This window comes from Ambystoma mexicanum, chromosome 9 (genome assembly GCF_040938575.1).
Source record: "Ambystoma mexicanum isolate Mex_15411 chromosome 9, UKY_AmexF1_1, whole genome shotgun sequence".
Taxonomy (NCBI): domain Eukaryota; kingdom Metazoa; phylum Chordata; class Amphibia; order Caudata; family Ambystomatidae; genus Ambystoma; species Ambystoma mexicanum.
This window is the reverse complement of record NC_090931.1, coordinates 705,701,378-705,727,244: the sequence shown is the minus strand read 5'-3', so window position 1 is coordinate 705,727,244 and position 25,867 is coordinate 705,701,378.

Here is a 25,867-nt window from a genome sequence, read left to right as displayed (position 1 = left end):
TTGCCCTTCAAGACCCTGCTGTTGGTATCTCTTATTTGATGCGAGATATTCATTCATTTTTCTTGATATCAGGATATAAGATTAATTGGAGTAAATCCGAGATCCTACCAGTTAATGGGTTGTGTCAACGACATGCGTGTGCTCAATTTCAATTCAGGTGGTGTGCTGAAAAGTTGAAGTACCGTGGCATATGGATTGGAGCGGACATAGTGAAGTTGCCAGCCATTAATTTTGCATGGATCCTTCCGAATCTCAAATCGTATTTGGTTAGGTGGAGTCTTTTGAAGTTGTCAACCTGGGGCAGAATCAACTGTTTGAAAATGAACCTGGCTCCTCAGATAAATTACTTCTTAAGCATGCTCCCTATTAAGATACCAGGCAGCATCTTTAAAGAGGTCAATAGGATTATGCAGAACTTTATTTGGAATGGGAAACCTCAGAGGCTCGCAATTTGGAAACTTCAGCTCCCATTGAAATTGGGGGGAATGAACCTGCCTAATTTCTTAGACTATCATTTATCGTTTTGCACACGGCACTTGTGCAGAATTGTTGACTCTGGCGATGTACAGTCTGAATATTCTGACCTCTTCTCTTGGGAATGGAGTGCGGTTTCCCAGTTGGAACCGAAGGCGCTGCTAACTACGCAGAGGAGAAAATCAAAAAAGATCAGCGCTCTCACTTCGTTCTTACAAGACTGCTGGTGAGAGCTTTCGAAATACATTGGAGATTTGTTTGAGGGAGACAGTTGGTTAACATACACTCAGCTTGGCCAGATGTATGACATGGCAGAATGCTTGTTTGCTGAATGTAGGAAATTGAAGATGATTATTTCAGCTTGTGTTGAGGTGCCGCAATTGACTGTTCAGAGTCCCGCCTGGGCAGCTCTAATGAGATGCTTGAGTGCATCACACCGTGCTTCTACCATTATTGGATTCTTAAAAGCTACTCGGAAAGGTGATCCGGGGTTACCGGCGACTTGGGCAGAGGAATTGGGAGAGGATGTGAACTTCAGATGTTGGCAGAGGTGCTGTGAGAACGCTCGTCTGGTGATTTTGGATTGGGGCCTTAGAGCCTCTCAAACAAAGTTGTTTAGGGCTATTGGACGCCAGAGAAGCTGTTCTGAAGGCAACTTTTGGACAATAATCTTTGCTGGAAGTGTAAGTGCTCAAGAGGATCTCTTAGTCACATGATTTGGTCCTGTCCTAAAACCAAGCAATTCTGGGAAAAGGTTTGTGAGAGGTTAAGTTTGGTCTTAAGCATTGCGATCCCCATGAATGCTTCATTACTGATATTAGGCGATGTCTCTTTGCTGGATGACATTGACTTTGGTAAGAAAGTTTGATTGCTGCGCACATGCACGGTTGCTAAAACCTTCATATTGAGGTCCTGGAAATCGAACAATTCCTTTAATATTGATGATTCGGTTGAGGATATTCTTACTGTTTCAACATATGAAAAAGCAATTTTCAAAAATACAGATGAGATTGACAAATTCTGGGACATTTGGAGCTGTTTTCTTGATTTCTATGGATGAATTTGAACTTTAATTTAGGAGCGATGCATCCCTAGCTTTGAATATTACTGTTATGATTACTTGCTTATAATTTTATGAAATGGTTTTGTAATATTCTCATATCTGTTGCATTGTTTATTGCATATGTGATCTTCGGTCTTTGGTTTCAATGTTTTCTTTCTTTTTCCTTTCTTCCTTTTTTTCTTCTTTTCTTCCTTTCATGCACCTCTAGTTTTTCTCTTATATGTGATAATTAGAACTAGTTTATGATGACCTGTTTAATATGTTTTGACGTTGGTTAGCTATATGCTTGATTAATAGATTAATGCCATATTTTGTTCTTATTTGTTATTATGAAAATAAAATTTATAATTATGGAAATTGTTCTACAGACTCTTCTTTTTCCTGCTTTCTGTTTCCAAAACAATGCTTATACATTTTTCATAATATTTATCTAACATTTGTATGCATGTTTTGTACTCTGATACGTTTGTGGACACCTCATCAGACAATGGAGGTAGATTTTCAAATTGTTCTTGGCCATAATTGCCAAGGCAATGCAGAAGACATTTTTTTTTCACCAGATAAATCCACACCATGCACTGCTCACACATAATGGTAAAATCTCTTTTTCCATCTTCTCCATGGTATATTAGGTTCGCCGTGGGTTTTCAAAAAATAGTTGGGACGAGGTACTCCTTGTGCAGCCATAGTAAGGTTTGGATTTTCTTAAATGTTGTTAACACTTTTTTGTTTTAATTCCTCAGTCACCAAGACTAACTATTCTTGCCTGTTCGCTTTTCCTTTGTCACAGGATTCCTAGTTATGTTACAGATATCAAATTTCTTTTCCTTTGTCAGCATAATTTAACTGCGTCATCTCATTTGGATTGTTGAGCTGTTCTTTGCACAAACCTTTGTGACATAGCAATATACGAATTCCTTCTGCAGTCTGAAGATTGACTTGATAACACTTTGTGACATATAAAAGAGTAACTACCTCTGCAGTCTGAGTCATAAAGATTGACTTGTTATCAGTACTTTCTTTCATGAAATGGCTTCACATTAGCCTTTGTGATGAAGGCAAGTTCTACTTTGTCTTGGAACACATTCTATCGCTTTGTGTATTTACTAGGTAACAGTTCAAACAAAAACAATTGCTATTACAGGAGGCTGTTCTGTTTGTTCCTGAAGTATACACGTGCTCACTTGCTGCTAAATAAGGTCAATTGGACCTCTCACAGTACTTGCAGTGCACATGTTATTGCTTAAGAGTGCCTTGATTGAACATGCACATGCTATTTGAATTTCTTAAAAATGCGCGTGCTACTTGATCAGAGCTGGGCTTTGTTTACTTTTGAGTGCCGCTTCAATGCACATATTGTACAGTGCTCCTTTCTTACATTCACACAGTTGCAGAAGATTGGTGCTGGTTACTTTTTGTCTTCTGATGGACCCTCTGTGTTCTGCATTGTTTTCTTCTTTCTTGAGACCCTCCACAAAGCAAAGTGCAAGAACCGAGGGTATGGCCCCACGGCTACTCTGTGGGGCTGCTGTGGTATTTACTGAATTCTTTTATCCTCGTCGCCATTGAAAGATTCTCCAACACATTGATTGTAGTTATTTTATTACATATATCTACAGATCTATTCATGCCCCAACGGTCTGATACACTTCCTCCTTCCAACTGCTCATAACATAACTCTCAACCTCAACCTACCAGATTCCACATTCTCCTTACACATTCTGTATTCCGTACCTCACCCTCTGTATCTTCATCTGCCATTTCTCACGTTGACCTGCTTAAATGTTAGCATAGTGCCTTAGCTGTGGGTTATTCAATGCAACTACATCCTCTCCGTGGACAGAAGTGATACTGGCACTGAAAAGTAGAAGGGCTTTCAGAGAGCTAAAGTAGACTGCTTCTGCTCTTGATCTCCTCTTGCATCAGCACTTACCAGTGATGAGACTGCTCTGTCAACTGAAGCTGTCAATGAAGCCTGCACTGAAACAGCACCACTACTCTGAACAGGTGTCAAAGTTGTGGCATTTGTCACACAAGAATTACATAGAAGGGCAGATTCAGGTGCATATGATCTTGATGGTGCAATCTCTTTGGAAGTGAGCAAAGGAGGTGTCTCTGGAGTTGCCGTAGTCAACTGTGATGCTTCAGAACGAGGCTGCACCTTTCTGCAGTTGAAGCATGGGCCCATGTTGGATGCCATTCACATTTGACGTCTAAGTGTGGTGAGGAAGATAGGGCACAGGCCCTGCCAATGGTTTTGCAGCACTAATTTCAAAGGAAATGGCAGTGCAGTGCCAGTTATTGTCAGCAGGTTCTCACAGCCTTTGACCTGTGGACATCCTTCACAAGAAACGTACAGTAGTTTAAAACAGCATAATTTTCCAAATGCAAATTCTGTCTGTTTTATCTCAAAGTAGAGTTGTAGCCATGCACATAAGGCACCCAGTCAGGATTTCATACGCTGACAATCTTTGCTTTCTGTTTATATTATTTTGAATATCCAGTAAAGCAACAGTAGGGTCCCAGGCCTTTTACGGCCAGTCACTTAGACAATCTGTTCTTGATTTCAGCATTGCAGTGTTCTAATGCTTGACTAGATTGGTTATGATAAACTCAATAGAAATGGCGAAAAATATTCATAGGCTGGCAGTAAAAGGCATAACTCTGTCACTGTCTAAATCTGCGGGAAGACCAACTCAAGAAATACATTCAATGAGAAGTTTATTCGTAAAGGTGACAAAGCTTAACATGTGGGTTAGCTTCCACAGAACACATATGCAAAACAATTAAACAGAATTCAAAGTTAACATGTTTAAGTAACTGACTGAAGTCCATCGGCACATTTAAAAATGGTTTCTCCAGTACTGGGGCCAAAGATACCAGGCAGTTAGCAAAGTAGTTCTATGCAGCAGTGGAAAAATAGGGTGCAACCCAGTCTTTATTGACAATGAGGATCATAGACACTTTACCAGAATGGGTCACTGAAGGGGGCAGTCTGCTGAGTTAAGGAAGAAGGCATCTGGGCACAACCCAGTGGCTATATCATAAGTGCTAGGCCAATGTTCCCTTTCTTGTTCTGGTTATAGATCCTGCAGCACATCCAGGTGAGGAAGAGTTGCAATCAGTGATTGTCCCACTCAAATACAGATAACAACATTTTTCAGATCCAGGAAGTCTTCTAAGGCTGCAGTTAAAGCTGGATGATCAGCTAATGAGTTACCAGTAGCCACTGATTGTGACAGTTGAAGTTCCTCACACTTCAATAATGCTAGAGCACAGGGTAACAACAGGAGATGAGGGTTACACATCCATAAGGGCAAAGACTGATGAGCCTAATCGGATCCCATTGCTAAGAAAAAAAGTATAGACAAATAGAAAAAAAAAAGGGACTAGTTGAGTGTTTATGACACTCATGTCTACCTTATGAAAGCCACTGGAAATGAAATGACTCAAATGGATGGAGAGAAATAAAGTCTTCATGAAACCACAGATGCCAATGCATTGGGTGTATGACTGAATGAAATGGATCGGGTTTGGAATCGGTGAATAGAAAAACAAACATTTTCACAATATCCCTTTTCGGCACAATTCAGTATTCTCTGTCCCCACCCTGTGCTACAAACCGTTCCCATTTGTAATTTCCAGTGGGACTCACAGAAGAGGTATGACGGTTGTCCAGCGATTTTTAATTGTTCACAGACCTCTTTTTCTTTTTTTAATATTAATTGAAGAGCCATTCGTACAAGAATTCTGACCCCCTGTACCTATGATAACCCATTATAAACGTAGTGTATGGATACAAGTGCTTTTATGTTATGACAGTCGGCTGACCCAGGCCAGTTGGGTTTTTAATGAGCTCTATTTGTGAAATACCCATAATAACGATAACCAGAGGCACACGCAATAAAGAAATACTAAAATGTATAATCTTACAAATTTACGGAACCATCCTGTGAATAAAACCAACTTATTCTTCACTCTCCCCGCATAAAGATTAAGATAAAGTATCTCACTTTCTCCAGTAAGCACGGGGCATCAATGAGGGGCTCTCCCATGGCTCCTCTAGGGTGCCCTTTAGCCATTGAATCTGAGGCAGAGGCACTAAAACTGTTGTGGGAAACAGACACTATACTCGATGAGGTTAGTTTGATAAATTGTTAATAGCAGCACTATTAATTGTGTATTTATTTGCATTTGTATGTATTTGAAGAACTGGGATGTCAATTTCAAACTGAAATGACTTGCTATAACACATTTACAGATGGTGGAGGCATTCCCATGAAGGGTGCTGTTACAATAGCACAAAGAAGAGAGCAATGTTTGAGAGTGAAAAAAGTGAGACATACACCAGGGACAAGAAAAAACAGAACTGACTATGGCTAAATTTGTTCATTATTCTCCTACCCCTGCATTCCCAGTCAGCCCGTCTTATAGCAGTAACAATTTAGGCGGACTCGGCTAGGGGGTTGTGCTTTCTCCATTGTGGCCGCTAACGCCTAGAACAACCTCCCTCCTGCTTTACGGAGCACCACTGATCACGTCTGTTTTCGACGGAAACTAAAAACTCTTCTATTTTAACTTTTCTCTCGTTTAAAACCTCCTTATGCCTTAGCGCCATGATGCCAACGGTGTACGTGCGCTTTTATTAAGTTCTGCTAACATAATATAAATATATGTATATATATATATATATATATATATATATATATATATATATATATATACATATATATATATATATATATATTCAAGAAAAACAATGTAGTTGCAGGGACGTTACGGTGCAAACAAAAACCCTGAAACCCAGCTAAAGCCACCTTAAATGTGCACCCCCTGTTGTACAGCCTATGACCACAAGGATGACATTGGCCTTCAGGGATGTCATCTGTGATGACATCATTGTGGTTATAGGTCACAACTGAGGGTGTGAAGTTAAGGTTGCATTAGCTGAATTTCAGGGATATTGTTGTTTTACGTACTTTAACGTCCCTGCAACTAAAGATTTTATTTGAATTTCAAGGGCTTTGTTATTCCATAGATTATTTCCGCACCAGTGCCCATAGCCAGTGGGCATGCCCTATTTTAGAAAACGAACAGACCTCTAGCCATGGCCTTTGGCCATTGCCAGTAGGCACGCCTGCTGCTGTGCCCACTGTCCATTTTAAAACACTATCAGACCAATAGCCGTGGTGTTTTAAAGACTGACAGTAGCAAGGTTTACAATAATACAATAAATATATGCAGATGCTGTGTGTTTTCTTAGTGTGTTTTGAGATATTTAAAACTAAGAAAACACCAGCTGGCCTCACTTGTATTTATTGCCTTTATTTATTTTACTGTTTACCCTATGCACTGCACTGCTCCCTCCCTCTTACCCCCCGCACTTCTGCCCTTCTCCCTTCGCCCGCACTTGCGCGATCTCAATGTCACCTGGCCTAGCAAGATCAGTGTCTGCCTTCCCTCTGTTCTCCCTCCCTTGCCTCGTCGCGCCTTGAAACACTTGTGTATAGGCACGTTATAAATGCAATCTCATATCATATAATTGCATCCAGGGCTGTGTCCCATCTGTGCAGTAACCAGGACCGAACCTGCTTAGCTTCAAAACGGGGAAGGGGCCGTCCCCTCATGCCATGTTGCTCTAACTGGTCTTGTAACGTGTGCTAATTTATTAGGAAACATGGACTGAGTGGCCTGGCCCCTTCCTTTATTTGAAGCTAAGCAGGGTCATTTCTGGTTTCTGCATTGATGGGAGTCCTGTATGCCTATCCAGTGGTGTTTCATGATTTCTCACCCTGTAGCTGTGAAAATATATACAATTTTTTTTCTCAACCACAGCTATAAACTACAAATACCCTCAGTTATTATTATACCCACAGCTATCTTTAGTCCATAATAAACTAGGCATCCAGGTCTTCCATCAGTGCAGTAACCAGGGCTGACCCTGCTTAGCTTCAAGCAACGAAAGGGCTGGCTCACTCAGGCCATGTTGCTCAAAGCGGTCAAGTGGTCTTGTAACTTGTGTGTATTTACTAGGTAACATGTCCTGAAGGGGCTGGCACCGTCCTCGCTTTGAAGCCAAGCACGGCTGGTCCCGGTTACTGCATGGATGGGAGTCCCGGATGCCTATTTCCAGTGTAATGCTTTTTTGCCCCCCAGGCCGCCACCAAGTGACCCCTTCATCTGTGCCATCTCCACCCACTCCAGAGATGGCCTCCTCACCTCCCCTGCCCTCTCTCCCCACAACAAACAGTATTTCTGTGATACAGTTTGCTGTGAGATGCCGGCTATTTGCGGCTATAGCCAAAGTTACAGAAATGCTTTGTGTTGCAAACTCACTCCCTAGACACCCTCCAACTCCCAGATTTCACTTGGTGTTCTCTTGCCTCCCACCACCTCTAGCCTCATGGCATTTGATTGTTTTTTTACCTGCAAATGGCTTTTCTCCGGCATTTAATTTTCCTATATCCTCGGCTATATCCGCAGCTATCTCCCATCAAGAAAAAAAAGATGGCGCTGTTTCATTTATAAACACCCGGTTTCTTGGCAATTTACCTGAGATATGTCTACTTTGGAGAAGGAGGCACCCCCTTTTCCGTTTGGGCTGTGCAATGCAGCAAAAAATTACCTTTTTTGTCTATGGGGAAATGAATGGGGAGTAGACCGCAACTTTTTTCTTTTTCTTTTTTTCTTAACTTTTTATTTTTTAACAGAGCATTCCCATATTTTGCAGTCTGCAGCGAGGGGCCGCACGTCCCTAATTGGCTGCAGAATTTCAGCCAAATCCGTTGCACGAGTCATAGTTATTCGAAAATAATTTTTGGGGGGTTTACTATGGGAGTCCCACTCAACTACACTATATGGTGCCCTGTAATATATTGCCACCTTATAGCTAAGGTGAGTAACATGAGCCACAGGAAATCTGTAAAAAATGCTATTGTCAATAACTTTTGACTCAGTGGATGGATTTGCATGATATGTTCCAAACTAAATGTTTGTCATGCACCCCTCCCCTCTTCCCCCGACTGAAAATTAAGGGAAAGATTTGGAAAGAAATTAAATAATTATTAAGAAAGCAAAAAAAAGCTCTTTTCAGACTACTCCCATTCATTTTCACATGGAGAAAAATTCAAAATGTTATCAAGCTGAAGTGCAAAAACGAGCAGACGGAATTGGACCAAATTTGAAACAACTTTGGTATGAATGTTGACTTAATTTCCGAGACAGATGGGGTTATTCCGTCCAGTAGGTTTTAAAATATTTGACAGGGAAGGTGGTGCCCCCTTCTCCCAACAATATAACAATATAACCCTTGGTGCTTTGCAGCAGAGAGTCTTCAACAATGAAAACATGACATTTTTATTTTTTGCTCAATGCGAGTGATTACAGCGGTAACACAGGGGAATGCGAAAATGAAAAGTAGAAAAAAAGCAATTTGGATGAGGAAAAGGGGTGAAATTGCATCAGGCTAGAGGTTGGGGGGGATAATAGCATGTGAAAGTGGAAAGTTGGGGTGGTTTGGGGAGCCAGTTACAGTTCGAACATTTTCAGATTACCAGTGGAATCTCAAAGATTCCTCTGGAAATAATGGAAGATGCGCTCAGAAAAGAAAATGCGTCACATGAACCAAATAATGAAAGAGGGAAATGGGAGAAGGTGGGGGATGGAAAAAGTCACTTGGAGGACTGGGGGCCATGGAAAGAGGAGGGTGGCACTTGATGAGTGCCTGTGAGAGCATGGAAGAGTTTGTTTTATTTGAAGCATGTTTGCATTATTACAGGAATACCAGGGGAATACCGTGTGCATGAGTAGTTCATTGCCAAAATACAGTTTATACCGAGTGGGCCCAAAGGAAGCTATTGGTGCAACATGTACTGTGGCCATGGCCTCAGCCAAAGGCCATCTGCTAGTGGGCCCCAAAGAAAACTATTGGTGCAATATGTACAGTGACCTTGGCCAAAGACCATGTCCACTTGCCATGGCTAGGGGACCCCAATGAAAGCTATTGGTGCAACATTTACAAGGGCTATGGCTGAAGTCCATGGCCACTGGCAATGGCTGAAGGCCTTGGCTAGTGGGGAACCAAAGAAATCTTTTGGTGGAACATGTACAGGGGCCAAGGCAGGAGGCTGTGGCCACTAGCTATGGCCACAGGCAATGGCTAGTGGGCCCTAAAAAAACCTATTAGAGTATTGGGTGCATGGCAGGAGAGTCTGTGCAGTGGTTGCAAGTAGTGCAATAGTATGTGTACAGAAGTGGACAGGGTGTGTGGCAACTGGCTTATTGGACTGCCCCGGGGGTTTTGGTCACTGGGCAGATTTTTGGGTGCATGGCTGTATTATGCTGTGATGGTTGTGGCCAGGCCCTAGACTCTTGGGTGCATGGCCATAGGCCGTAGGCCATACATCCAAGAGTCTAGGGCCTGGCCACAACCACTTCAGCATAATGCGGCCATGCACTCAAGAATGTGACATTTGCATATGGATTGCACAAATGTGTATAGAAATGCAATTTGCTGATTACAAAGAAACATGCCACCAATAATACTCAGTGTATATATTGCTGAGGCACTGTACATCTTTATTGAACTCAGTGATTGAATACTGCTGAAGTGGCAATGGCAGATTTGAATATTGTGGCTGTGTGGGCACATATTGTCTTTATTGCATGTAGAAATGCAGGAGAAATCTTTGTTTCATTATCTGTGATAAAGAAAAAGAATGTGTTAGGGAAGGTACTTCATAATGTCATATTGCATTCAATTTTAGACATTTATGTACTTTGTGAACACTCATAATTAGTACATCACAAGTATTCTGTAAGTACTATCTACAAGTAAAAGGTTTGCACACTTACCTACAATTAATTGATTACTGCACTACCAATACTCTTGTATTATATATTCCTCGCTCCTATACCATCTGTTTTTCACTTTTCATGCACTTTTGTACTACCTGTTTTTGATTTCGCACTTCTCAAAACAACAACACATTTAAAAAAAGTAAATCTTCTGTTTTCATTATGGTGTCTATTTGGTTCATGACAGGGCACATTTTACAAAAATGATGGGGCGAATAGCCAGTACACAATGTCCAAGGATAGATGTCTGAGGTGTGTTCCATTGCCTTGAATGGACTCCATAAAAGACCTTTGTGGCTCCCTTCTAGCGAGAAGGCAGAGGGCACTGCCACACGCTGAGGCAGCACCCTAAATCAATGTGGCAGGTTTTTCGAGCCAGTTCCTACATAAAGGCATGCCTGGAGCAAAGCTGTCTCACACAGGAGTAAGACGCAGGTTACATCTGAAAGAGGTCACATGGCCTCATATCAGCGGAAATGGCCCTAAAATGTCATCTCATAATTGATATGATATGATAGTTTATTTATATAGCGCCTATACACAGTGTGTTTCAAAGCGCTTCAAGGCAAGGGAGGGAACAAGGGAAAAAACAATGACATTCTTACAGGCCATGAACAGTAAGGATGTGAAATTAACTATCATACTCGGCCTGATGACATTTCAGATAGTGCAAGAGCTAAGACATAGATAAGGAAGGGAGGGGGAAGGGTGGGAAGGAAATGGAAACAGACAGGCGACTACCATACTAGGCCTGACAACATCCGGAGAAAAACAAAAGGTGAGGGAGAGGGGTTCAGAAAAGGAGGGGAGGAACAAAACAAGCGACTTTCATACTAGGCCTGACGACATTTCTGGTAGAGCCGGAAAAAAAACAAGAGGTGAGGGAGAGGGGTGCAGAAAGGTAGGGGAGGAACAAAACAAGCGACTATCATATTAGGCCTGACGACATTTCAGATAGTGCTGGAGGGGTTTTGGGGAGGAACAAACCAGTAAGGGGAGGGAGGAGGAGACTGACGCTTAAACCACATATATATGTTGGGGGGTAAATTGTATAATAGTAATATGGGGGTGATGTGGGGGTCCCCCCGCAGATATATGTGGTGTAAAGTGGGCTTAAAGAATGTCCTCATTTTCGGCTTTCGGAATTATGGGGGTCGCAGTTATCACATAGATCCATATCAGCACAATAGGTGCTCATATGTAATAAATGTGTTGAAGGTACAAATACTCAGAGAGCAGTCACTACTAAAACAATGAAGAAAAATATGAACACCCCGCCTTTAATCCGAAATGTCCCTGTTTGGTTATTTTGGGGGAGGGGAGAGGAGAGGCACTCAGAGCAGGATGGATGCAATAGGTATCCAATGAAGTAGTGTTATCCTGAGATGGGAATGACTGGCTCTCCATCACCAGTTCTGCTGTACATTCGGGACAGCTTTTGACAACCTAAACTATACAGTCACCAGTTTTAATAGACATCAGATCATATGACTATTTAATAAGTACTGTATACATGTCAGTGGAACCGCTCAGCCTCCAAAAGGAGTCTGCCTCCAAGGATTCATGACCTTTGTAGGGAGGTGATGTCATAGAGAGTGAGAGAGCAAAATAGGGAGAAATAAGAGAGCTTCGGAATGGAGCGGGAGGTGTAGAATGAGTTCATGGAGGTTTCGTAGTAAATAGAAGGATCTAGGAATTAAGAGAGATAATGAAAAACAAGGACCCCAGAATGGCCAGAGAGCAACATGGGGAGGAGGATAGGGCTGGAGGGGGCTGAAGTAAGAACAAAGGAAATTAAAAACGGGAAAAGGGGGGAAAAGCTTGAGAGAAATGAGAATTGTGAGAAGATAGAGTGTGGAAGTGAAGGAGCGGAGAGAAGAGTATGCAGGAATAAAGAGAAAAAAAGGCGGATGCATAGTATTGGAGATGAAATGGTCGCAGGGGGTAGGGCTCTCGAAATGGAGTCAGAGGATTGAGAGGGGGGCTGGTCAGGAAGGAAAAGAATTGTAGCCCTTGATGTTCCGCTTTACACTTTGGACACATAGGGCAATGGTCTGTGCAAAACAAAAAGTGTTAAAATATGGAAGACAAGGAGAGAACATTTAGTGGCCAGTAGCTGCATGGTCTGATTGCCTTGGTGACCTATAAGAGAGTGTGCAAGAGAGATGCCTTGCCCACCCCTGAGGATGCATGATCCAGGTGTATGGGCCATTCATGAATTCATTACTTCATTAACCTTTTTTTACGAGCTTCATAGCGTTGTCTTGCTTCAAGGACAAAGACGTTGCCCCTGAGCTACCCTCCTAGCCCGCCCGTGCATGATAGTCTCTGACCCGCCACATTGCCTCTCCCCTCTGACCGCGTGTTGTCAGTCTCTGAGTCTTCTGTTTATGCTATTTTGTCTTATGCTAATTTTGGTGTTATTTGTCAAGCTTCTGTTCATTTGAACATCAATCGGGCCAACTCCCAGTTGAGTTTGCTGATCATATGTATTACCTATGTGCCCTGGGAATTACAAATTGATGAGCATATTATTTAAATTGTCTGAAATGCTGTGTATGCTGGCGGAAGAGTTTTCCATGTGTAGCATCATTTGTAAAAACAATAAAATGTATGTGTGGGGTGGGGAGTGAACAAACAAGAAAAAGGGGGTAGAAGCTCGGGAATTGAAGGCAAACAGGGGAGAAGGACATTCTAAAGAGGAACATGAGAGAGGGCAGAGAGTGCATGAATGGAGGAGGTTTCTGACGCTGTAATAGCATAATATCTCTCAAAAAGGCTTTTTGACACAGTGCAAAACTGAGATGCTTATTTTTGTCTCCACAATTCTTTTTAGATTGTTGGCCAATTAGGTGACATCAGTACCACCGGTCAAATCTCACCAGATGAAGGGACGTCCATGTAAATATTTGATGGTGCACAGCTTAGTCCCCCAGGACTGCTAAAATTTAAGAAGTAAAACTAGAAAAATTACCCTGCAGTCTGTGATCTGGGGCCAGGGCTGGATTACATAAACTGCGTGGAACGGTGCATAATTGCACAGGGAATGTTGCACGTGGTAGTGGCAAATCGCGCTGGTTGACATGTTCTCCTTGCGTTGTAAATGACTTAGATTTGTACTAAATGGTCGGTAGGCTATTTGTTCTTAGGTCCTATGAGTAGAGAGAACTGCAAGCCTCTTTATTGGGGGTGATTGGTTCCGCCAATGTGTCCCAATCTAACCCCCAAACATGTGCTCAATATTTTCAAACCTGTAGGTCCATTTTCCCCTTGACTGCTCTGGACTAGTGGCTGTTTCTCTCTTTTGAATATGAACCATCTTTTCATGCAAAACCACAATACAAGATTCTAGCAAGAGCAATAAAAGACAGCAATGTTTGGTTGTGATGCAATTTTTTATTTCCTCTTTAATGTTTGAAAACAATGCCAACTCAGTTGTTTGTAGTCAGTACTGCCACAGTGTTTGTTATTGTTAACAATCTAAAATTGAATTCACGTATTAGTCAATGGTATTTCAAGGGAATTATTAATGTCTGGCACTGAAACATTTCCAAACCCTGTTCAATGATAAACCGCTGTCAAATATAACAACCATGTTCTGCTCAAGCCAAGATCTTGGGTGCATCACTTGCTGTGGCAAAGATCTGTCAAACCTTTTGTTTCAAGCAAACATACCATCTGAACCTAAGTTGCCATTTTACTGCGAGTCTGTCACGCGTCTGAAGGAGCCCACTCGGGAGTTCACGGCCCCCCAGTCAGTGCATCTCTTGTATTCGCCAGGTCTCAGGAAGTACTGGTGCCCTCGGTAGTTGGGCAGTTCGTAGAAGACCCAATGTCCCTCAAGGACTTTGCAGGAGTGGACGTCATTTTGGTGATAGCATTCAGAGACAGAGGGGCAGTCGTCAGTGAATTCCACAGCCTTGCCTTTAAAGTCTTCTCGCTCAAAGATCTTGATTTTAGACGTGCCCTGGTGCTGCGACAACAAACACAAGAAGACAAGATACAAAGACCGTGAAACGTACCGCACTACTCAGAATTACAAGCCCTTGTTTACTTCATTCCTACAGAGAAATATTGATTGGGGATAAAATGTGTCATGTTCCTGTTCTATCTTGACTACTGATTTGCTAATTGGTGCGTGGAAAATATACAAAATCTTTAGAAATTAGTAATTAAAATGCTTTTTTCAAAACAAGAGTTGAAGCAGGAGACCTGGTATACACTACCTTTTGCGAATGACAACTGTGCCGAATTCGTTTTAGCCACAATTTTTTGCTGCTTTTTTTTACCATAAAGAGGTAGATGGTAAGTGTTGGTAAGAGTTGGGGCAGAAGGAGGGTTGCGTGGGGTGCCCCCGCCCGCTGTTCTAGATGAAAGCAGCAAAAGCAGGCAAAAGAAATTCTTCGAAGTTGGCATTCAGCAAAAAACAAAATGCAGCAAACTTTCGGTATACAGTGTTTATATCGAAAATGATATAGCGAAGGAAACATTTATCGAATCTTTCGTATCAAACCTTAATATTGAATGCACTTAGGGGTGCAGAAATTGTTACATTTTTTGGGAAATGTTCGGTGGGTTTTTAGGGGTGGGAAACGGGGTTTTCATGGGGGGGACCCCCTCAACCCTCCCAAAAAAGTGCATTCAATATAAACGTTTTCGTTATAAAATACTCAATATATGAGCATTCACTATAAAACTTTTCGGTATAAAGACATGTAACCCAAACTTTCATGTAACCAGAGACCTTGGTCATCACGTTGTCATACTCTGGCTCATAGGAAGTTCTACCCTCCAACCAGAGCTCTGCACTTACCATTGAGACAAAGCGACAAGACCTTATGGAGTCATTGAAGCCCATCCAGTGCTGAAAGTCTGGATATTGCCCTGGCATCAGTACATACTGGTACCCAAGGAAGTTGGGTCGTTCGTAGATAATCCAGTTGCCCCTGTCCACCTGAATAGAGTTGCAGCGACTGAGGTGAGCTTGTAGGTCCCGGCAGTCACAACTGCACTCGAAGGATCGGCCCCCAAAGTTTTTATCCTCAAAGAAGGTAATCTTGTGGCAGACGAATACATTGAAAATGTACAAAATGTGATATAGTTAATGCAATTGAAATTATTTAGAAGGTATCAGCATTCAAAATCGATCTGTATTTTTCTTCATTGGGGCAAATATGGATCTTGTATCCAGAAGGCTTAAATAATCTTTTTTACTCACAAATGACAGGGATACAACACTCAGAATGTGAGGTAAACATGCTTTACTTCTTCAAAAGTTGTGACATTCATGGTCCCCAGAATCCTTTGCATTTCATTATGGGTCTTCAGACGACTCATTTAGGGCCCTACATCTGCAATACCCATATCTTTGTTTCACATGGCATACCATGTATCCATATGGGGGGGAGAGGAGGGTGGAGAGAGAGAAAGGAGAGAGAGAGAGAGAGGGGAAGAGGGGGAGATGAGCTGAAGCCAGGGATAGGTCATGGTTTGCATGTGTATGCCATGTTTGCCCCCTTTTCTCACCAGTTGATATGCCATGCAGTGCCTTGCCATATGTGGCTTGTTTGTTTGCACCACTAAATAGCTCACCATTTTATTGCCCACCTTGTACCAAACATATGAACCAGCTACTCACAGACTGTAGGTAAAGGCCAGGCAGTGTGCCGTCCCGGGACACACTAACACCATCCAAACCCTACACCTCTCCGATGGGCGTGAAACACACATAGATCTCCAGCAACACTGCACCCATGCCCGCTCTCAGGACAGACCTTATTAGCAAGAAAAACAAGCAGGATGCCAAGACCTAGGCCTTGCTTCTGGAAACGTGGACCCCATGTGCCCTTACCACAATTTACCTGGAAACGTACCAGCACACAGGAATGGTTTCTTGCTGTCTGCACTCACAAACTCTTGAGGAATTACAGGATTTACATCTTGAGTTTATTTCCCATCCGCTCTCTTACAGGACATGGAGCCAAGAGGCTCACACAATGACAGACGTGTAAGACCAATTTACATTATATTCCATATATTACATGATAAAAGGCCTGGAAAAGGGCACGCGTAGCTGCTGCCCCTTTACATAAAGGTGAGACCACATAACTTAATGTATAGCACTGGACATGGAGCATTCCAGCCCCTGATTGCTCCACTCAGTCTAAATCAGTTGATTAGCACCCTTGCTGGGTGCGTCAGCCAATGAGATTGCTCCAAACCCGGGTCACACTGCTTGGCTTCCTGTTTCCGCCATGGAGATGGAAGAGGGGCTCAGAGCGGAGCCCTGCCTTCCATTTCCGTGGCAATCCTGACTCTCCCCAGCAGCACAGGCATATTATTATTTTTTTAGTTGCTATTAGCACACTCGTTGGTTTGCCTCGGGATGCTAATAGCAATAATAATGTGTTTGATGCCCTTCACCGGCCCGGGATTGGCACCTTGGCCATTACCGGTCGGTGAAGACCACCAAACATATTAGTGCCATATTGATGGCCGATGTTTATTGTCGTCTGCTCTCATTTTCGGTGGTCTCTGTAAAATCATAATTTCCCAATAAGCGACACCTTTGTTAGCAATCGTAACACACAGACAAATGACTGCCTGGGCATGGACTCTCAACTATTTCATCTACCCATGAAAGTTCTATGCTCCCTGATGGATGCAGCAAGGAAGCGTGCAGACATGCAACATAGCGCATTCTCAAGTTAATTCAACCTATGTAGCTCTTTTCATAACATGTAAATATTCTGTAAATCTTGCACACACTTCAAGACTGAATTTAGTTTGGCGGAATGCCTTATTGACAATTTCACTGACTCGGTGATCTCTTCTGCAATGACACGGAAAGCAAAAGCAAATTTTGCACTAAGCAGGCCACCGTTTCTACAAGGTAAACTGTATTTCTTAATGGTTTGCAAAATGGGTAGTGCTCATATGTGCAAGCCACTGATCAGAGCAGGGCCTGCAATGCACTAAGGTTTAGTAGACGTCATTGAACAACTATAATTAGCATGGGATGTTTGTTGGAGGGCATCTCATACAGCTCATTTTTTTTTTCTGATATTGGGGCAGCTGCCATTGCCAACCTTAGGCTTACGTGGTAGAAGATGGTGAGATTAACTGGATTAAGTACTGCTCCCCAAACATTCCAGGTGGTGTGTATCCTTCTAGAAAAAGGGGCTTCTTCCAGGCTCAGAAAGGACCTGGTTACAAGCTGAAAAGGGTATAGCTCACAGGCCTGGATGGGGACTGCTCACAGGTACAGACGGGGGCAACATGCAGGCTCAAAAAGGGGCACATAGGCCCACAAAGTGCCAGCTCACAGACGCAAAAAAAGGCAACGTAGAGGCTCGTAAAAACAGGCCAGATCACAAGCTAAAATGGAACAGCTCACGGGCGTGGCTGAGCACTGCTCACGGGTACGGATGGCGGAATCTAGCAGGCTCAAAATGGGCACATCACAGGCTCACTAAGGGTTATTTAACAAGGTTGCTCCCATGGTTAAGAAAGGCACAGCCCACAGGCCCAGAAAGGTGAAGGCCCCAGGATCAGAAGGGGACCGCACACTCGCTTTGAATGAGACTCTAAGCTACCCCTATCTAAGAATGTGACGAGTCTCAGAGGCTTGTAAGAGGGTTGTACCTAGGTTCAAAAAGGGACAGCTCACAGGGACAAAAGGCAGCAACTTACAGTCTCAAAAGAGTTAACACACAGGCTCAGAAAGGAGACACCAAATCCCTCAGAAAAGTGACATGCTCCAAAAAGAAGTAGCTCACAAGCTCAAAAATGGCCAAATCTCTGCCTCTGAAGGCAACAGCTCACAGGCTCCATTCTTTTATTACTGGAAACTAGTAGGATAGCAACCATCGCCGGGCACAGAGGAAACCAGTTGTTTGCATTGGAATCTGTGACTAAAACCAACAAATTGTTTGTAACCTATATTACTATGCATTTCAGTAGACATTCAAATTAACCTAGAGACACATTTTGTTGCTCCCCACGGTATTTTTGAGCGGAGGTTTTGAGATTGCATTCTAAATCACACTTTTGAATGACTGACTTCTCGGGGTAATGAGAAGCTCATAAAACAAAGCCATACTCGTTTCCCAACTTTTGGAAATCCCATCTAAATACGATCAAATGCGTGCCGCCTGTAAGGGCCGCAGCCTAGTCAGACCAGACCTTACCTTTTCCATGTTGTTGTGGTCGGTGGGCTCCAATGGCAGTACTTTGGGGGTGATTCGTCTGCCCTTAAATACATTGCAGCCAGTGCTGGCATTGGACGCATCTAACAGGACTGTTTACATTCCAGCTCTTGGATTTACCGCGCGCTGCAGTTTCTAACGTGTCCTTTGTTTGTGTCGCAGTTGCTGAGTTGTGTCATTTTGCTGGCAGATTTGATTTCTGCCGCCCAATGCTGCAGGGCAGCGATGCTTTTGTGTCAGCACGACTATTATTTAATGAAATCCGTTATATTCCATCAACATCTAGCACAGTACTAGTTCTGTTGCCAACATTGTACAATTGTGGTCAGCAGAGCCCTATTTTTGGTTTTTGTGAAAAGTACATTTATTAGCTCTTACAAGCTACATTAAAATAATAAAGTATTACGTATATCAACAAAATGTCCAGAGGCGTCTGGAACTCAGCCATACCGGCTTGCTAAATTAGAACATAGAAAGACTCAGTTAGTGTGAATGTGATGTGGTGTGTTTGTGATGCTGAGGTAGGTTTCTACCCAAAGAAGGTAAAGCAAGCAAATGTGGGAAGCGATCAACAAGGATTATAGGAGTTATTAGGGCAGGGGTCTGCAACCTGCAGCTCGTGAGATGCTTTGGACTACGACTCCCATGATCCCTCACCATTGTCTACGCCAGGGCCAATGGTACTCACAGTCGTGAGAGCCAAAGGTTGGAAGACCCCTACATTAGTGTAAAGGAGAAGTAAATAGAAGAAGCAAAGAAGGTTAAAATGAGAGAGTGATGTAGGATCAAAACGTGGGAGAAAGAAAGAACCGGGGTGGATGAGGAACAACAAAGTGAGGTGCTTTAAGGCAGGATTAAAAACCGTTTGGGGCTGCAACATATCTCTTAGGGCTGCTCATCTGCCCGTGGCAGTGCAACTGAGCAGCATTTCAATGTTTTCATTTTTCAGCATTTTCAAGAAGTGTTTTAAATTCCTGGTGACTGGAGCTGTTGGACTGGTGCAGTGTGTGTGCCTGTGTCTGGCGTAGAAGAGCGTCGATCAGCTGTGTGGAGCAGAAGCGTAGCACCGATCAGCTGTGGGAAGCAGAGGTGGACGGCAACACAGCGTGCTCTCTGGAAGAACCCGCGTGGCGGTATTCGCCTGGTACCAACAAGAGGATCCATACGGCTTTTGAAACAGAACGGAAATGCATGTAGACGGTCATTCTGCGGTCAGGCCTCAGGCACCATTGAAGGGCTTGTGTGCCACGTGAGAGCATGTGTTGGCAACACAAGGCTGTCTTTCCTTGCTGTCTGTCCTTGGCAGCAGCATGAGGCCGGACCAAGTCAGAAGGTGAACGAGCAGGCTGCAGGGCCGGTGCAGGAATTTTGCCACCGTAGGCAAACTGTCAGATTGGTGCCCCCCCACCACGATCTTTCCGGGTCCTAACCATTCTCAGCCAACCATCACCATTTTGTTACTGATTGCTGCAACCCATTAGATTACCTTCACTTAACACATTGCTCACGTCTTGTGAAGTGTATGGATTCCATTGCAATTTCTTCACATTAAACTGCAACTGGTACACTGTATCCAGACCGGCTGGCTGCCTTGTGAAGGCTCTCGGATGCAGTTGTGTGTCAGCTGCACACATGCTCGCAGCGGGTGATGGCAGGTTGAGAGATGACCAGGAACAGCAACCGAGATCTAATCGCTTGTGCAGGGTTATTATTCAAAGGGACTCTTTCATAGTGCATGGAGCGTTCATGTCAGTGTGACACTTATTGTACAGAGGGATGCACACAGCAGGCTTTGCTTGTATTGATGACTGATGCTGGCTGATAAAGTAAAGTAAACACAGTCTGACTTTCTTTTGTTTTGCTATCACTCAATTTACCCTCCACACTGAATCTGTTGGTTGTCTCCGTAACCATCAGTCTGGCTTTAGAGCATCCAGAGGCACGGAAACTGCTCTTCTGAACACCCATGAAGACCTGCTCTCAAATCTTGACTCTAACTCTGCCTCTGTCCTCATACTTCTCAACCTCTCTTCTGCTTTCGATAAGGTAAACCACAACATCCTGATCACCCTTTCTCCGTGCTACCCTGAGCATCACAGATCAGGCCCTAGTGTGGCTCACCTCCTTTCTCTCTGACCGGCTCTCCCAGGTGGAACTTGGGTCTTTTCACTCCTCTATTACTCTCTCTACTTGTGGTGTCCCCCAGGGATCCAATCTATCCCCCTGGTTTTTCAATATCTACATGGCCCCCTTAGCCCACAGGATCTCTACCTTTACCTCTAACTTTCAGTTTTAAGCGGCTGACACGCAGCTCTCTTTCAGGCTACCCTCGGCCTCCTCCTCCTTGCTCATTCCTGACTCTCTATCTGCAGGTCAGTCTTGGTTTGCTGCTAACGATCTTTGCCTAAATGCCAGTAAGACAGAGATCGTACTCATTGGGACTCCTGCTCCCGCTTTCCTACTCTCACACTGGCCGACCTTCCTGGGCCCTTCGCCCTCACCTACCAATGAGGCAAAAAATCTAGGGGTCACCTCTCCTTCTCCTCTCACATCTCAGACCTCTCCAAAAATGTCCACTACCAACTGCACCTCCTGAGAGGTATTCTGCCTTTTTCTCACTTTCCCCCAGAGACTCACCACCTCGCAAGCCCTGGTTCTCTCTAGGCTGGACTATTACAACTGTCTCTTTCTCAATCTTCCTACCTCTACTCTCTGTCCTCTACAACTCATCCAGAACAGAACCACAAGACTTATCCTTGGCCTCAAGCCCAGGGACCGCATCTCTGGTGCTGAAATCCCTCCACTAGTTCCCCGTGGCTGCAAGGATCAAGATCAAGACCCTCTGCATAAACCATAAGGCTTTCTTGGGCCGGGGCCTGCACTATCTACAACGCTCTCTTCCTAAATACTCTCTGTCTAGAGTCCTCCACTCGTCCTCCTCCAACTCTCTACGGGTGAGCCACTTTCACAAACAGAGATTTGAGGGTAGATCTCTATCCTCTGCAGGTGTCTCCCTCTGGAACAGCCTCCCTGCTTCTCTCGGTCTTGAGCTGGAGCACCTTAAGTTCTGTGAACTCCTCAAGACCTTCCTCTTCTCTTCCTCCTTCTCTATCCCTCTCCCCTGCTAACCTCCGTTCATTTTCTCTCCACCCTCCTTCTCCTGCCTAACTCTGTTCAGTTTTTGCTGACTGGTTGCCTGGTTCACCTCCAGAGCCTTACGGGTCCCAGCAACCCCTGCCAGTCATTTGCACTTGCCTCCAGGCCACTACACTATGTTCAGCATTACTGCACTTTCAGATCACGCTCCATGAGCGGGGTAACCTCTCTGCACTTAACCCAGGGCCCTGCTGGACTGGACTCATTTGTTCCCCCCATTCCCCCATTCCTCGCAGCTCCGTCTGTACGCATGCCTGACCTAAATGTACGAGGACTAGTTAGTTCGTCTGTCCTGTCGGTTACATGTAATTATAACGAACACCATAATAACGAATACCATAATAACGAATACCCAAATGACAAATTCCTTTATCTTTGTTTTTTTGGGGAGGTGTTCTGTCCCAAACCCCCGCCCCCAATTTTCTGTTAATACTTTTCCCCCACCCCCAAAGTCACTTTTCCCCCCTCCAAACCCCTCAATATTTTGGAATTCATTATTTTAGGTTCGTTATGATGGTATTAGTTATTTTGGTATTCATGATAATCACTGCATACCGTCCTGTTCCCCCTCCCCCTCCCCCCCTTTGTGTCCCTTCTCCCTAGCTTGGTCACTACTTCATGCACTTGCACAAGGTGAAATGCCGTCAGGCCGAGTATGCTAGTTTTTCTGTCAATCACTCAGCAACTTCAAGGCCTAAGAGTGATTACTGTATTTCCTTGTTCCCTTCTTGCCTGGAAGCGCTTTGAAGCACTCCACATCTGTATAAGCGCTGTATAAATGAACAATAAAATAAGAAAAAATAAAGAAATTAGTGTCATGATGTTTCCTTAAATAGGTTACCTTGAACTCTAGTACTAGAGAAAGTGTGATGAACCAGCACTCCTCACAGCCCCCAACCCCCCCTTTTCTTTTTTAAGCAACAACTGTATTTCAAAGTCACCTACTTGAGCAGAGTTGTGACCGAGCAGTAATGAACTGCACTTACTCAAAACATCTTTTGCCGTTGGTGCAGCCTGACTGATGGGGCAGAGTGCTGACTCTGAGATGGCATCAGGCGATATGGTGCTATTGGCTTGAGTAAAGCATGCTCAAAGACATCCCAGGAATGGATTCGTTTTGGGCAGGAAGTGGGTGGGAACAGCTGGCCATAGGGATTAGCATGGCCTTAGTCAATGGACTGCAAGCTCAAATGGGCACAAGTGCCCCACGTAGGCAGACGAGGCAACTCGGTCTGCCCATGTTCCTCAGATTTGATGTAATCACTAAAACAATGTCTGAGAATCAGGAAGACTATGGGACCTGCAGGGACACTAGGATTGCCTGCATTCCAGGTCTCATTAAACATCCCATATTTATTCTTCGTGGGGCATTCCGTGAATTTTTTGCCTCCAGCTCCACTGGATGCGTTGAAAAGCTATATTCTGAATCCCCAAATGGGGAGCGTGGGGGACTGGCTACATTATTCGAGGTCCTGGCTCTGTCAAGAACAAGTGTTGCCCCAAGGAAGGAAATCACACATTCTGTTTTCTTGATATTTTAGAGTATCTTTCTAACATGTTCCCCTTCTAAGGAGTTTTCCAAAGATGCAAGCCAGTTAAGGTGAAACCTGGGTTAAATTCAAGTCAGCATAATATCATGCTGAATCAGACATCAATGTTACTCCAAGCAACACAAAAGAATCACTGTTTGCAACATATTTACACTGTATGCTATTATTTAAATCCACCATATTATTATAAACTATGTACTATAATCTGACACTTTTGGAGAAATAAAACATGACATTAGAAAGACTTTGAATTAATGATGTTTCATTTTGTTCCCTTGATGTACAGTAGGGAAACTGCATAAGCGCACCCTTCAGAACAGTGGACAACATCATACCATTTTTTGTTGTTATTGTTGTCATTTTAAAGTTTGCTTTGTTAACGTAGTATGTGTTCTCCTGTTAGCTGAATTACATTTCTGACACATTTGGGCCTTGGTATTTCCTGGATGTGCGTTTCCATTCTTGCAGGCACAGTTCTCCTGTTTTCAGTGCTGTCTCTGAAGGAAGCAAATAACTGGCGAATAAATAAAATGATGCATTATTTTGGTGCCTTTAACTGTACATCAAGAGAGTCTCCATGTCTTGTATCAGGTGCTGTCCATTTCAAAAGGCGGCACCTACTCACTTTTGTCAGCGCATTATTTCTCCAAACAGTGGAATCATATGTGTCATACTTGAAAAAGGAGAGCAACTTTTCAGAGCCTCTCACTTTGAATTCAGGCAGACTTCATTTGCCTCTTATTCACCGTATTCACCACACAACTTATTCCTGGAACCTCTTTCAGGCACTGATTTAAGAGAGTGAAGGTGATGCCCTGTAGAATCTCTTTGAGAAGTCCAGGTATCACAATCATAGGCATTTGGACCTGTGGGAGATTATTTTTCGTTATATTTAGTATCTTGTGGTATTTTGCGGTATTTATGGTATGGTGGTATTTTCTTAGCTCTTAGCAATATATTGTGAGAAACTTATTAGGGTATTTTTATAGTGTTGAGACTAATTTCATAATACTGCCTAATTATTTCACCAGGGTCACTAACGATAAACAAATACTGTTAGTACACTCAGAATAAATGGCTCATGCTCTCCTGTGATATTTCATCTACCATATGACACATATGCCCTTTTGGCTGTATTTTAAAATACATAAAGCATGTAAATGTACTACAAAACATTAATTCAGCCTCTCAAATTTACTGTGACTAACTTTACTTTGAGACTTCTTACCGCACGTTTTATCTCTCTCTATGCATGCAAAATCAATGAGACTGAATGCAGAAGAAATACACTGAAACTAAATCACCTTTTTTGAATTGATATTCTTTATCAAAAACTAGAAATATGCAAGTTACCCAGAGTGACACGTGCGCCCACGTTGTAAATCACAACATAAGCAAGGTTTTTCCTGCAATGGATTTCAACGCTCTATCTGCGATAGTGTGCAGAGCTCTGTCGGTTATCGCCCTGACTTCGCAACAAAGTTGGCAGAATAAATACACTCTGAATAAACAGCAAAACCCAGAGAAATGTAAACAGTTTTACATGCACATTTAAATTTGTATCACTAATGCAGTGCCTAAAATGAACTGAGCTATTTAAGCTATGCTACATAGTCCCAAAGAGCCACTTCACACGCCCCTCAATTAACAGTTAATTACTAGATCTTTTGGCGATATTCCCCAACTCAGCTTGGCAGTGACCCAGGGTCATTCACAGATAAGGTTTCTTGAGACTTCACAGCTCTTCTAAGGACTGCCAACCCAGGAGAGAGACAGCCTCAGCCCACCAAGCAGTCACTAAATATAGCACGTGATTTCCGCTGTGCCTTCCTCATTGTGCAAACTGCATTGCTGAAGAGAAAATGATACATCTCTCATATGTCTTCAGGCAGCCGAATCTCACATTCCACATCTTACAACACATCGCAGTTTTTCGCCTGCACGTTTAAAGTTTATTTTTTCCATTTCCAGATCATCATCCATTTCCATCAACCTGCATCCAGTTTATATAATGGACCAATGTGCACTCAATGTTATTATGGGAGTCTGTTACATGTTAAATGGGGTTGGGTAAATTTGTATATTAGTTTCATGTTAGTTTCATTTTCTTTGTGTGTAACTCAGCCCATTAACATAGGATTGTGGAGCAAAGTGATAATTTTCTAGCATGTGCTCTGTGCATTGGCATCTATTTAAATTCAGCCTGAATCTCATCCTCTTGAGTCCATCTATGAGTCTCACACCCTTGGCCCTAGTTAAAATTCAAACCTTCACTAAAATGTGAATGAAGAAACGTGGAGTCTGGACGTTGAAATGCAGAGCCTACATGTAGACATGTAGAGCTTGCATTCCTCCGACAGACCTCCCGTTCAAATATTTGTAGTGTCATTGTGACTTGGGGATAGAGATCGACATCTCTGTGGATGCAGATAATTTGAACTGAGCTTTACAGAGCTCCATATTTTCTCTTACTGCCATTTTCTTACTTCCAGTGTCCTGGAGGGGTTTAGCTGAGAGCCCTTGAACCTTTACAGCAAGGGGAACATTCTGGTCCATCTCCT